This window comes from Colletes latitarsis, chromosome 1 (assembly GCF_051014445.1).
Source record: "Colletes latitarsis isolate SP2378_abdomen chromosome 1, iyColLati1, whole genome shotgun sequence".
Taxonomy (NCBI): Eukaryota; Metazoa; Arthropoda; class Insecta; order Hymenoptera; family Colletidae; genus Colletes; species Colletes latitarsis.
Window position 1 is genome coordinate 29,696,260 of NC_135134.1, and position 14,943 is coordinate 29,711,202.

Consider the following 14,943-nt stretch of genomic DNA (forward strand, 5'->3'; position numbering starts at 1 on the left):
AAATCTTGAGATGTAAAGGCGGTCCCTCTATCCGATATTATTCTCCTTGGGTTCCCGAATACTGCCGCTTGGTTTTCCAACCGCTTAACGACCTCGGCCGTATCCGTTGACCTCGTTGCGTACAACCAAACAAACTTGCTGAATGCATCCGTTACGACGAATACATACTTGTAATTTTTCCGTGTCGACGGCACCGGACCCAAGTGGTCCATGTGGTACGTTAGTAGAGGTGCGTCTCCTTTATCGATCGAATGTAGAAGACCCTCCTGCTTGCCTTGTTTTTTATTTGCCAGGATACACGGCACGCAATTTCTTACCACTTTCTCTATCTTTGACCTCATGTTGGGAAACCAATATTCCCTTTGCACGAGAAGTAATGTCTTCCCGACCGAAAAGTGTCCCCTCTCGTGGTCTTGCCTGACTATCTGCGACTGCATACTCGCAGGCACCACCAAACGGATTTCGTCATTCATCTCTTTAAACAAGACACCGTTTCTCACGACGTAACCATCTAGGTGCCCTTCCTTGAATGCCTCCAATATTCTCCGCAAAGTGGTATCCTCACGCTGTGCTCGCTTAAGCCGAGCCATCAGACCTTCTTCCTCGCGATCCACCACTAGACAATTAGGCAACGGTTGCCGACTGAGCGCGTCAACATGCGGCATACCTTTTCCCGATCTGTGTTCTATCGCATACTGGAATTCTTCCAGGAGAAGTGCCCATCTTGCCACTCTTACGCACAAGTCCTTCTTCTTGAGGGTCAACGCGAACGCCCTACAGTCCGTCACAATTTTAAATGGCACACCCAACAAGTAAACCTGGAATTTTTTTACTGCTTTCACTATGGCCAACGCTTCCAGTTCATAGCTCGAATATTTCGCTTCCGCCTCACTCGTCTTTCCACTCGCATAATATATGGGATGCAGAGCGCCGTCGCTCGCATCGCGTTGCAAAAGAATCGCTCCGTAACCGGCACTCGATGCATCGGTATGCAATTCGGTGTCTGCTCCCACCCGATATAATCGCAGTACCGGCTTTTCACACAATAACATTTTCAAATGTCTGAACGCACACTCTTCCCTATCCCCAAATACAAATTCGCGATTCGCCTTCGTCAAGTCCGTCAACGGTCGCGCTATAATCGAATAGTTACGGATAAATTTCCGGAAGTATCCCGTTAGGCCTAAAAAACTTAGGAGATTTTTAATATTTCGCGGCCTCTCAAAATTAATTACTGCTAAGGTTTTCCTTTCCGACGGTCGGACGCTTCCATTTTCGACAATGTGTCCTAAAAATTCGACCCGTTCCTGTAGAAAGGCGCATTTTTTCCAATTAATTACGAGCCCATACTGAGCTGCTGTCTTCAATACCAAAACAAGATTTTCTAGCGCACTCTCGTACCCGGCCGAAGGTATGATAAGGTCATCCATATAGGACAACACTACCCCTTTCGCTATCAACTCCTTAAACACGGCATTAATAAATCTTTGGAAAACTGCGGGCGCGTTACACAACCCAAACGGAACTTTCAAAAATTCAAACTGACCATCGGGAATCACGAAAGCCGTATATTTCCGACTGTTTTTGTTAAGGGAAACATGGAAGAAGCCATTTTTTAAGTCAAGAGTACTGAAAACCCGTGCACCCTGCAGGCGATCCAGTTGGTCCTCAATAAGGGGAAGGGGGTAGCGGTCCTTAACTATCTTCGCATTCAGTAACCTATAATCTACACATAGTCTTTTCGCACCGTCTTTCTTGTTTACTAGTACAACTGGACTCGCGTAGTCCGACAAAGACGGTTGTATAATACCGTCGCAAAGCTATTCTTCCACCTGTTTTTGCACCTCCTCTTTCCCCTTTGGTGACAAACGCCTCGCACGTTGATACACCGGTTCGTCGTCCTTTAACACGATGTTCATTTCGACGTTCACTTCACGAGTTTTCGACGGACTGTACGCCGTTATTAAATGTCCTACCGCAGCTCGATATTGTTTGTTTTGAATGTCCGATAAATCCACGCTGTTCGATTCGTAAATACAGTCTATATTCAAGATCTCGCGTTCCGCGTAGTTACACCGGGGTACATTTTTTTTGATCGAAATTTTCCCATCTTTAATCATCACTTCCGTCTCGTTCAAAAAGTCGGTTCCGACAATTAGATCGTGCGTTGTCAGACTATCCGGAATGACGTTAACCGTTATCCCGAATACGTCGCTATCGATTGCGATGTTCGTCTCGAATTCGCCGAAAGTCTTATGATCACCCAAACCTACACCGCGGAAAATAATTTCTTTCCGAGTCAATTTCGGCATACCGATCTCAACATATTTGCTCGCCCGCATCAAGCTTATGTCGCTACCGGTATCGATCAGGGCTTTAACATTATGCCCGCTAATTCGCGCGTCTTTACAATACTTGCCCCTCCCGTTGGCTTCGCTAACACCGCAACTGTCTCTAACCGCTGGTTTCTTGGTCGGACAATACGCTGATATGTGCCCGAACTCGCGACACTGGAAACACTTCCTACCCTTATCCTTCGTCGGACAGTCCACCAACGCATGGTCCTGCCCTCCACAGCTACGACACCTTCTTATCGACTCGCCAGCCTGCACACGCACCTCCTGTTTCACCAGATCTTCTCTCCTCGGCACAGGGCTTTTCCACACATGCGATCTCCCAGCCGCATCTAATCGTACTTTCTCGAATGCCGCGAGCAATAATGACTTATCCCCAAACCGTTGGATTCGGGCCTGATTCTGTAAAGTTACATCCGGAATACCTTCAATCAATTGCTCGACTTGTTCGTCCTCCTCTATGGGGACGCGGTTCGCCAATATCATCTTGTCATGGAAGTACTCCCCGAAGGATTCCCCTTTCTTCCAGACACGTTGTTCGAATTGTTTCCTTCTTGCCGTTTTGCTTGGCCTATGATGATACATCGACCGCATCTCCTCCAAAAGCTGCCCGATTGGAACCCACACGAATTCTGGCTTCGAGTGAAACCAATCAAGGGCTTTCCCACGCAATCGCGAACCTATTAAAATTCGGCACTCGGCTTCGGCCAAATCGTACGACGTTTTGAGCATCGTCAATTGTTTCTCCCATCTCTCGAACTGGTTCCCGTCGCCATCAAAATAATTAAGGAGATCGGCAATCGCCGTGATGCTCATATTTCCCCGAGGACTCCTATGTCCTGCCCCAACCGATGCCGTTACACCCGGAGACTGCATCCCTCGCAACATTTCCATTTCGCGACGCTGCAGCTCTAGCTCACGCTTCATGAGCTCGTTCTCCCGTCGCAAGAGCTGCATCTCCCGTTCGTCGCCATCCATCTCTATCGGCTCACGGGAAGAGCCGGCGTTTTCGTCCATCCTAGATATTCCTGGTTCGGTTGCATCCCCCGATGCCACCGATCCGCTCGGATCCGCCGCCAACAACCTCTGCACCAACTCGGCCTTCACGCCAGATGAAGACAATCCCAACTTCCTCAGTTCTTCTTTGAGTCGCGCCACGGACAGTTCTTGGAGCTTCTCCATATCCGACACAAAATCACTATTATCGCTTATCACCAAGCACAAGATTATCTCACCTCCGTCACAAACACTGTTTCTCACAATAAATCCCGGACGAGCCCCCAAATTTGTAGGATATGGAACATTATTATACCAAGACATTTAAAATACACCAGCTCGCTTTTCACACTCCAATCGCTTCAATCGCTCTTTTTTCTCTGCCCTCTCGTCGCTTTTCATTTCCTTAATTACACATACATACCCACACATTCGCCTTAGAACAAAAACCGCACGCATTCTGCATTCGTCTTCGCGACCCCGGAATCAATCGATTTGTTTCCGAGGCTCGCACAGCTGACCCTGGTCACTCACCTCACGCATTCACACACACACGCGCTCATACATTCACACCCCACACATGTATGATAAAACTGTGAAAGTATGACCCTGATGAGGGCAAATCCCAGGCCTAACCTAGACCTAACATGCGTTGTCCTCTCAAATATTGATGGAAACCAGGTTTAATTGACTGTTTCAGTGTGGTACCACATTACTACGTGATCCAAACCAGAAAAGGCCCAGAATCTGGCCATCAAGTATGAGAAATATGCGAAAGTACGAGTCTAATGAGAGCAAATCCAAGACCTGTCCCAGACCTAACATGCGTTATCCTATAAAATATTGATCGAAACCAGGTTTAATGGACTGTTTCCGTGTGGTACCACATTACTACGTGATCCAATCAAGAAATAGCCCAGGATCTAGCCATGAAGTATTAGAAATATGCGAAAGTATGTGTCTTTTGAGGGCAAATCCCAGGCCTAACCTAGACCTAACATGCGTTATCTTCTAAAATATTGATCGAAACCAGGTGTAATGGACTGTTACCGTGTGGTACCACATTACTACGTGATCCAAACCAGAAAAAGCACAGAATCTGCCCATCAAGTATGAGAAATATGCGAAAGTACGAGCCTGTTGAGAGCAAATCCCAGACCTAACCTAGACCTAACATAAATTATTCTCTAAAATATTGATCGAAACCAGGTTTAATGGACTGTCTCAGTGTGGTACCACATTACTTCGTGATCCAAACCAGAAAAAACCCAGGATCTGTTCAACAAGAATGTGAAAAACGCGAAAGTATGAGCCTGATGAGGGCAAATCCCAGAACTATCCCAGACCTAACTTGCGTTGTCCTCTAAAATATTGATCGAAACCAGGTTTAATCGACTGTTTCAGTGTGGTACCATATTACTACGTGACCCAAACCAGAAAAGGCCCAGAATCTGGCCATCAAGTATGAGAAATATGCGAAAGAACGAGACTGATGAGAGCAAATCCCAGACCTAACCAAGACCTAACATGCGTTATCCTCTAAAATATTGATCGAAACCAGGTTAAATGGACTGTTTCAGTGTGGTACCACATTACTACGGGATCCAAACCAGAAAAAACCCAGGATCTGTTCAACAAGAATGTGAAAAACGCGAAAGTATGAGCCTGATGAGGGCAAATCCCCAGACCTATCCCAGACATAACTTGCGTTATCCTCTAAAATATTGATCGAAACCAGGTTTAATTGACTGTCTTAGTGTGGCATCACATTACTACGTGATCCAAACAAGTGGAAACCCAGGATCTGGCCAACAAGAATGAGAAATATGCGAAAGTATGAGCCTGATGAGAGCAAATCCCAGACCTAACCTAGACCTAACATGAATTATTCTCTAAAATAGTGTTCGAAACCAGGTTTAATGGACTGTTTCAGTGTGGTACCACATTACTACGTGGTCCAAACCAGAGAAAACCCAGGATCCGTTCAACAAGTATGTGAAGAATGCGAAAGGTTGAGTCTGATGAGGGCATATCCCAGGCCTAACCTAGACATAACATGCGTTATCCTCTAAAATACTGATCGAAACCAGGATTAATGGACTGTTTCAGTGTGGTACCACATTACTACCTGATCCAAGCCAGAAAAAACCCAGGATCTGTTCAACAAGTATGTGAAAAACGCGAAAATATGAGCCTGATGAGGGCAAATCCCAGACCTATCCCAGACATAACTGCGTTATCCTCTAAAATATTGATCGAAACCAGGTTTAATGGATTGCTTCAGTGTGGTACCACATTACTACGTGATCCAAACCAGAAAAAGCCAGGGATCTGTTCTACAAGTATGTGAAAAATGCGAAAATTGACCCTGATGAGGGCAAATCCCACACCTATCCCAGACCAAACTTGCGTTATTCTCTAAAATATTGATCGAAACCAGGTTTAATTTACTGTTTCAGTGTGGTACCACATTACTACGTGATCCAATCCAGACAAAGCCCAGGATCTAGCCATGAAGTATGAGAAATATGCGAAATTATGAGCCTGATTAGGGCAAATCCCAGGCCTAACCTAGACATAACATGCGTTATCCTCTAAAATATTTATCAAGACCAGGTTTAATTGACTGTTTCAGTGTGGCATCACATTACTGCGTGATCCAAACCAGTGGAAGCCCAGGATCTGGCCAACAAGAATGAGAAATATGCGAAAGTACGAGCCTGATGAGAGCAAATCCCAGACATAACCTAGACGTAACATGCGTTATCCTCAAATATATTGATCGAAACCAGGTTTAATCGACTGTTTCAGTGTGGTACACCACATTACTACGTGATCCAAACCAGAAAAAGCCCACAATCTGGCCATCAAGTATGAGAAATATGCGAAAGTACGAGCCTGGTGAGAGCAAATCCCAGACCTAACCTAGACCTAACATGCGTTATCCTCAAAAATATTGATCGAAACCAGGTTTAATTGACTGTTTCAGTGTTGTACTACATTACTGCGTGATGCACTACAGAAAAAGCCCAGGATCTAGCCATCAAGTATGAGAAATATGCGAAAGAATGAGTCTGATGTGAGCAAATCCCAGACCTAACCTAGGCCTAACATAAATTATTCTCTAAAATATTGATGGAAAACAGGTTTTATTGACTGTTTCAGTGTGGTACTACATTACTACGTGATGCAATCCAGAAAAAGCCTAGGATCTAGCCATCAAGTATGAGAAATATGCGAAAGAATGAGCCTGATGTAAGCAAATCCCAGACCAAACCTAGACCTAACATGAATTATTCTCTAAAATATTGACCGAAACCAGGTTTAATGGACTGTTTCAGTGTGGTACCACATTACTACGCGATCCAAACCAGAAAAAACCCAGGATCTGTTCAACAAGTATGTGAAAAACGCGAAAGTATGAGCCTGATGAGGGCATATCCCAGACCTATCCCAGACATAACTTTTTTTTTTTTTTTTTTTTTTTTTTTTTTGTCGTGGGGAAAATCTTCGAAAGACTCCCTCCCACCTCCTTGGGGAGAGGTGGGAGGGGTGTGTGGGATTCCCCGCGCCCGTACAACGACCGGCGCGGGACCTACCCACTAAAAACCCCACGGTGACCCTTCGGCACGCTTTGGGAGGATACCGGGAATCGCTCGAAGCATTCTTCCGGTATCCTCCCCGTGCCCGCGCTTTCGCGCCCATCCCCCGGGGGGACAATCGGTCCCCCCAGTAGACACACTGCCTCATAGCGGCGGGACGGGGCCACTCCATCCCGCCGCTATCCGTCCCGGGGCCGTGTTTAGTGGCGGCTGCGAGCCCCAACTCGCAGCCGCCCGCGACCCCGTTTCCACCCCTCGGCGGCCGGGCGTTCATGGACGCACCAGACCGCCGAGGGTGCCTCCCCTTGCGTCGGACCGGTAGGGGGAGGCACTCCTACCCCCAACCGGTCCGACCCGGCGCCGCCTGGCGGGAGGAGGGTCCCCTCAGGACCCCCCTCCCAGCCTAGGTCATTCGCCACACCGAGGCGGCCGCCCGCGACGCCTCGCGACCGGGCGACGACCTCGGGCCACCGCACGAGCGCGAGCTTCAGTGCGCCGCTGAAGCTCGCGCTCCCTCCCTGCGGCCTCCTTCTGCAACATTACGTTCTCGCAGAAGGAGGCCACGGCCCTCCACTTCTCCTCGCTGCCGAGCATGGCGCGCACCACGCCCGGCAGCGAGACATCCCGCCCGACGACGCCAACCAGGACACGGCGCTCCCCCTCCCACGCGGGGCATACCTCCAGTGTATGATCCGCCGTGTCCTGCTCAGCGTCGCAGTGGCAGCAACGCGCCGTCGGCTCCTTCCCTATCCGGCACAGGTATCTTCCGAAGCTGCCATGCCCGGAAAATACCTGTGCCAGCCGGTAGGTGAGGCCGCCATGGCCTCTGTCCAGCCACTCCTTCAGGATTGGCCGAACAGCCCCGACAGTCCGGTGCCCCGCGGTTGGCAGAGCCAACCGCTCCTGCCACGCGAGCAACACGGACTGCCGGGCCTGGCGCTTCAAATCGCCCCAAGCAGGTTCCTGCCCGCCCGGGACCGCCCCCACCCCCGCGCGACGGTCGACGCGGTGCCGGTACATCACCGCGTGCGACCGCGCGAGCAGGTCCATGGGCGGCATCCCCGCTAGAACCGTCGCCGCCTCATGTGACATGGTCCGATACCCGCGGACGACCCTGAGCGCCATGCGCCTCTGCACCCGACGCAGCATAGTCATGCTGCGCCTGGAGGCAGCCAGGTCGTCCGCCCAGACGGGGGCCCCGTATAGGGCCACCGACTGGACCATTGCCACATAGAGGCGAGGAACTCGGCCCGCCGGGCCCCCCAGGTTGGGCAGGATCCGGCCCAGAGCCGCAACCATCCTTTCCAACCGGGGGACCAGGCAGCGGAAACGCCAGTGGCTATCGAGGATCAGACCTAGATACCTGATCTGGGGCTTCACCTCGATGTCAGCCCCACCCACCCGGATCAGAGGGGGTGGCGGATCCTGCCGAGGTGAATGAAACGCAATCACCTCGGTCTTATGGACCGCCACCGTCATCCCCATCCCCCTGATCCGGTCGACGACGCGTTGCGATCCCTCCTCCGCGCGACGCATGGCCCTCCCCCAGTGCGCCCCGACGGCCAGCACCAGTGTGCCATCCGCATAACACACCGTGCTGCCGCCGTCGGGGAGGCCGGCCCGCAACACCGAGTCGTACGCGATGTTCCACAGGAGTGGCCCGAGGACCGACCCCTGCGGAACACCGCAGTACACCTCCCTCCGCATATCACCATCCCGGCCCGGATACTCGAGCCACCTGCCGCGGAGATAATCCCCGACGACCGCCCTGAGACAAGGGGGGACTCGATGATATTCGAGTCCCCTCCTTATCTCTTCCCAGGGGAGGGTGTTAAAGGCATTGGCAATATCCAAGGATATTGCCAATGCCACCCTTCCCCGGGAGACGGCCGCCTCCGAGAGGGCCCTCACACGACCTATCGCGTCGATAGTCAATCGACCCCCCCGGAAACCGAACTGGCAGTCGGCCAGACCGGGATCACCCCGCGACAGGTGCTCGACGAGGCGGGCAGCAATCACACGCTCGAAGAGCTTGCCGACCTCGTCGAGGAGACAAATGGGCCGGTATGCGGAGGGAGACTCCGCGGGCCGACCCTCCTTCCGGAGGAGGACCATCCTCGCCACCTTCCAACTGGGGGGGAATCGCCCGTCCCTCAGGCAGCGGTCGAACAACCGCCTGAGGTCGGCCCCAAGGACGCCCTGGGTCAAGACCCAAACCCGGCCGGGCACACCATCCGGACCCGGGGCCGTGTTACGAACCCCGAGCCGTCTGATGGCCGCTGCCAGCTCCTCCTGCGTGACCCCCAGCTCGGCCGTCCACTCCACTGGGACAGCCGCCGCCGCCGGAGGACGCGGTCTCCTCTCCCCAATTGGAAGAGTGTATTGACCACGTCCTCCAGCAGCCGGGGGTCAAGACCCTCGGTGACGGGGGGCGCCCACGGGCGGAGCTTATTCAGCACCACCTTATATGGGCGCCCCCATGGATCGTCATCAAGGGTCTGGAGGAGCTCCTTCCATGCCTGGGTCTTGGCCCGTTTGATGGCGACCTGCAGAGAAACCCCCGCCACGCGGTATGCTCCATACAGGTCATCAGCTGCCCTCGCTCGCGCCACGCCGTCGCCTGTACGTTGGGCGGACGACCTGGCTGCCTCCCGGCGCAGCTTGACTATGCTGCGTCGGGTGCAGAGGCGCATGGCGCTCAGGGTCGTCCGCGGGTATCGGACCATGTCACATGAGGCGGCGACGGTTCTAGCGGGGATGCCGCCCATGGACCTGCTCGCGCGGTCGCACGCGGTGATGTACCGGCACCGCGTCGACCGTCGCGCGGGGGTGGGGGCGGTCCCGGGCGGGCAGGAACCTGCTTGGGGCGATTTGAAGCGCCAGGCCCGGCAGTCCGTGATGCTCGCGTGGCAGGAGCGGCTGGCTCTGCCAACCGCGGGGCACCGGACTGTCGGGGCGGTTCGGCCACTCCTGAAGGAGTGGCTGGACAGAGGCCATGGCAGCCTCACCTACCGGATGGCACAGGTATTTTCCGGGCATGGCAGCTTCGGAAGATACCTGTGCCGGATAGGGAAGGAGCCGACGGCGCGTTGCTGCCACTGCGACGCTGAGCAGGACACGGCGGATCATACCCTGGAGGTATGCCCCGCGTGGGAGGGGGAGCGCCGTGTCCTGGTCGGCGTCGTCGGGCGGGATGTCTCGCTGCCGGGCGTGGTGCGCGCCATGCTCGGCAGCGAGGAGAAGTGGAGGGCCGTGGCCTCCTTCTGCGAGAACGTAATGTTGCAGAAGGAGGCCGCGGGGAGGGAGCGCGAGCTTCAGCGGCGCGCTGAAGCTCGCGCTCGTGCGGTGGCCCGAGGTCGTCGCCCGGTCGCGAGGCGTCGCGGGCGGCCGCCTCGGCGTGGCGGATGACCTAGGCTGGGAGGGGGGTCCTGAGGGGACCCTCCTCCCGCCAGGCGGCGCTGGGTCGGACCGGTTGGGGGTAGGAGTGCCTCCCCCTACCGGTCCGACGCAAGGGGAGGCACCCTCGGCGGTCTGGTGCGGCCATGAACGCCCGGCCGCCGAGGGGTGGAAACGGGGTCGCGGGCGGTTGCGAGTTGGGGCTCGCCGCCGCCACTAAACGCGGCCCCGGGACGGATAGCGGCGGGATGGAGTGGCCCCGTCCCGCCGCTATGAGGCAGTGTGTCTACTGGGGGGACCGATTGTCCCCCCGGGGGATGGGCGCGAAAGCGCGGGCACGGGGAGGATACCGGAAGAATGCTTCGAGCGATTCCCGGTATCCTCCCAAAGCGTGCCGAAGGGTCACCGTGGGGTTTTTAGTGGGTAGGTCCCGCGCCTGTCGTTGTACGGGCGCGGGGAATCCCACACACCCCTCCCACCTCTCCCCAAGGAGGTGGGAGGGAGTCTTTCGAAGATTTTCCCCACGACAAAAAAAAAAAAAAAAAAAAAAAAAAAAAAGAGTGTATTGACCACGTCCTCCAGCAGCCGGGGGTCAAGACCCTCGGTGACGGGGGGCGCCCACGGGCGGAGCTTATTCAGCACCACCTTATATGGGCGCCCCCATGGATCGTCATCAAGGGTCTGGAGGAGCTCCTTCCATGCCTGGGTCTTGGCCCGTTTGATGGCGACCTGCAGAGAAACCCCCGCCACGCGGTATGCTCCATACAGGTCATCAGCTGCCCTCGCTCGCGCCACGCCGTCGCCTGTACGTTGACGACGGCGCGCGCGGGTGTACTGGCGTCGGGCGCGGACAGTCGCGACTCGCAACTCCGCGATCGCGTCCGACCACCAGTACACCGCCCGGCGAGGAGAAGCCCGCCCGACCCGAGGCATCCCCGCGTCGCAAATACCCGCGACCAATGCTCCGAGCCGGGCGATCTCCTCCTCTATGCTCGGCAACTCGGCCGCTCCCTGCGGCCAAGTTGCAGCGAGGGCAGCTGCCATCAGGGCGTCCTTGTCCAGGCGCCGAAGCGCCCAGCGGCATGGTGGGGTGCCACGCAGGCGGCCGTGTCGGGATGCACTCGCGGCGGCAGAGACCTCCATCCGGATGTACCGGTGATCGGAGAGTGTCTCTGCCCCCGCGACCACGTGCCAACCCGACACCATGCGCACGGCGTTGGGGGTCGCGAATCCAACATCCACGATGGACCCCCCATATCGCCGCACGCATGTGTGCTCCGACCCCCGGTTCAATACCCGGAGGTCGAGCCCCGCCGCCCAATCGCCCAGGATCCCGCCGCGAACGGAGGTCCTGGGGGATCCCCAAGCCACCGACTTGGCATTAAAATCCCCCAGGACCAGCACCGGCCGGGCCACGTAGCCCTGCACGCATGCCGCGACCTCGGCCAAGTGCAGCTCGAACGCAGCGTGACCGCTACGGGGCGAAATGTAGCACCCCACCACAGCGACTCCCCCCCAGTCCACGGCGACGAATCCCCGACCGCGCTCCAACAAGGAGAACGGTGGGGACCCGTCGCCCCCTCCCCATACCGTCGCCACCAAGCCGTCCGCGTCGCCCACCCAATGAGGGTGATCAGGGACGCGGTACGGCTCGGCGGCGACCGCCAGGCCAACCCCCCACTCCGCGAGGACTTGGGACATCAAGTCCTGTGCCGCGCGGCAGTGGTTGAGGTTGGCCTGAAGGAGGAGGCGGGGCGGCATTAATTAATGGCCGCGCCAGCCTCCTCCCGGCCGTCCGTCCCCGTAGCACCGTCCACCTCCATGGAGGACGATGCCACCGCCCTCGGCACCGGAGCCGGTGCAGCCCGCCTCTTCCTCTCCTTCCGGGAGGGGGGGGGGAGCACTTCTTGCTCCCCACCCTGTGATCGGCTGGCCTCCCCATGTCCGCACACAGCGGGCAGTGGGGGGCCGCCGAGCACTGGCACGCACGGTGCTCTTTGGCACCGCAGCGGTAACACTGACCGCTGCGGTCCACCGGCGAGGTGCACCACTGCCTCACGTGCCCCAATTCGAGGCAGCGGTGACACTGGAGCGGGCGCGGCGCGAGGATTTCCACTCGCGCCGAAACCCACCCCACCAACACCCTCCCGGATTCCGCCACCTTACGGGCGGCGGAGAGGGGGCACCGGGCCCACACCGACCCGAGGCCGGAGGGCGACCTGCGGATCTCTCCGATCCGCAGGTCCTCCACAGGACAGTCCCCCGCCCTCGCAAGGGCACGGGACACATCCTGTGCGCTGACCGAGTCGTCCAGCCCACAAACGCGCATCTCCGTGCGCTTCGTGGGCCGGGCGACCCGGACACCTCGCTCGCCCAGCTGCTCCCGGAGCCTCTGGGCGAGACGATCCGCCTTCGCGCCGCCTTCTGCACCGGGGATCTCCAGCAAGAGACCCCCGGTCACGGCCCTCTTCGCCCTCACGGAGGCGATGCCCAGCTCTTCCAGGGAGATATTCTCCCTGGCGAGCCGCATCGCCTCCGCGAGGGTCAGGTCGCCCCCCTGCGCAACGGTCAGCGTCACCGCTGCCATTTTTGGGGGACGACCTGGTCGTGCCTTCCCGACCTTCGCGGCCTTTACCTTGGCCGCCGGCGGCGGAGGCGGAGGCTGCGGTTGCGAGGCCTTCCTCGCCGCCCGCTTCGCCTTCCGCCCCACCACCTCACACCACGCCACCCCCCCTTGGGAGGGTGCTGTGGAGGACGCGACCACCGCGACCACGGGTACACCACCCCCCTTGGGGGTCGCGACCCGGGGCCCTGGTGCCGCAACGCTGGGCGGAGCCTTCACTCCGCCCTTCTTTGCCTTCCCCGACTGTACCGGATCAGGTCGGGGAGGCACCGCCTTCCTGCTGACCGCTCTTCCGGCGAGGAGCTCCTCCCGGAAGGCGGCCAGCTTGCCATCAATCATGTCCCCAATCCTCCTCAGAAGATCGTCTTCTGAGGAGGACGGGGACTTCTTCACGGGCGGAGTGCGGGTGGAGGGGCCCGCGGTGCCCCGCACCACTGCCGCCGCACTCCGCTAATTTACCTCCGCCGAGGGACGCGGCGGTGGAGGAGGAGGGAGGATGGGAGGGAGGGCCGCGCTGTTCCACAGCGCCTCTGCCCTCCTCCTCCCCTGTCGCTCCTCCTCCAACAGGAGCTGCAGACGGGCGTTCCGCCCTCTGAGCTCCCGCGCCGTCTCCCTCATTTCCTCCGCCGCGGCCTTCAGGGCCTCCGCGCCACCGCTTTTCTGCCCCTTAAAGGCGCAGGCAGCGGCGACTTTCTCCACCCGCCTCAGGGACGAGGAGATCCTCTCCGATATCTCCTCGGTCACCTCGTCCCTGAGGCAACTCAGTCTCACCGACGGGCTCATCGCCCCGCCCACCTCGGCGACGGCCTGCCCCGTCCTCTTCCTCTTAGAGCCTATGAGGCTCCTGATGGAGGAGAAGGACGAGACTGACGCAGTCTCGTCGTCCTCCTCCACCTTCCACGAAGCCAGGCCAGACGCTGGAGGCGGCGCGAGCGCCGTCACTCCAGTCCCAACACCGCCTTCGTCCTCCCCATCTGACTTACCCCGTCCCATCCCCGTTTTAATATTGAACTCCATAATATTCCCACGAGCAGGTCGGAAGAAAAGATCCGCCCGGGCAGAGCCGCCTTACCCGGGTAGGCCTATATACTCCGGGGGTTCGGCAGGTTCCCCGGAGGTGGTCGCTTGGGATTGGGCCTTCTCCCCCAACCATGCATCCCATCGCCGCGCACCATAGCTTAGGATTGGAGGGCGATTTTATAGAGTCGCCATACTCGTGGCCCAGGCGGTTAAGCCAAGACCCCCGTTCCTCCTGCCGTCACGTACCATTCACAAAACCAATAGGGAATTGTGAATGGGTCGTTGTGACGACCAACAGGAGGCTTACTGTGTGTGTATGCCTCGGGTACCCCGGGTTCGTTAAGCCCGTACTGCAGCTGAAAGGCTGGCAGCCCCTGAGGGGATCCCAGACATAACTTGCGTTATCCTCTAAAATATTGATCGAAACCAGGTTTCATGGACTGTTTCAGTATGGTACCACATTACTACGTGATCCAATCCAGACAAAGCCGAGGATCTAGTCATGAAGTATGAGAAATATGCGAAATTATGAGCCTGACTAGGGCAAATCCTAGACCAAACCCAGACCTAACATTCGTTATCCTCTAAAATATTTATCAAGACCAGGTTTAATTGACTGTTTCAGTGTGGCATCACATTACTACGTGATCCAAACCAGTGGAAGCCCAGGATCTGGCCAACAAGAATGAGAAATATGCGAAAGTATGAGGCTAATTAGGGCAAATCCCAGGCCTAACCCAGACCTGACATGCGATAACCTCTAAAATATTTATCAAGACCAGGTTTAATTGACTGTTTCGGTGTGGTACCACATTACAACGTGATCCAAACCAGAAAAGGCCCAGAATCTGGCCATCAAGTATGAGAAATATGCGAAAGTACGAGTCTTGTGAGAGCAAATCTCAGACCTATCCCAGACCTAACATGCGTTATCCTATAAAATATTGATCGA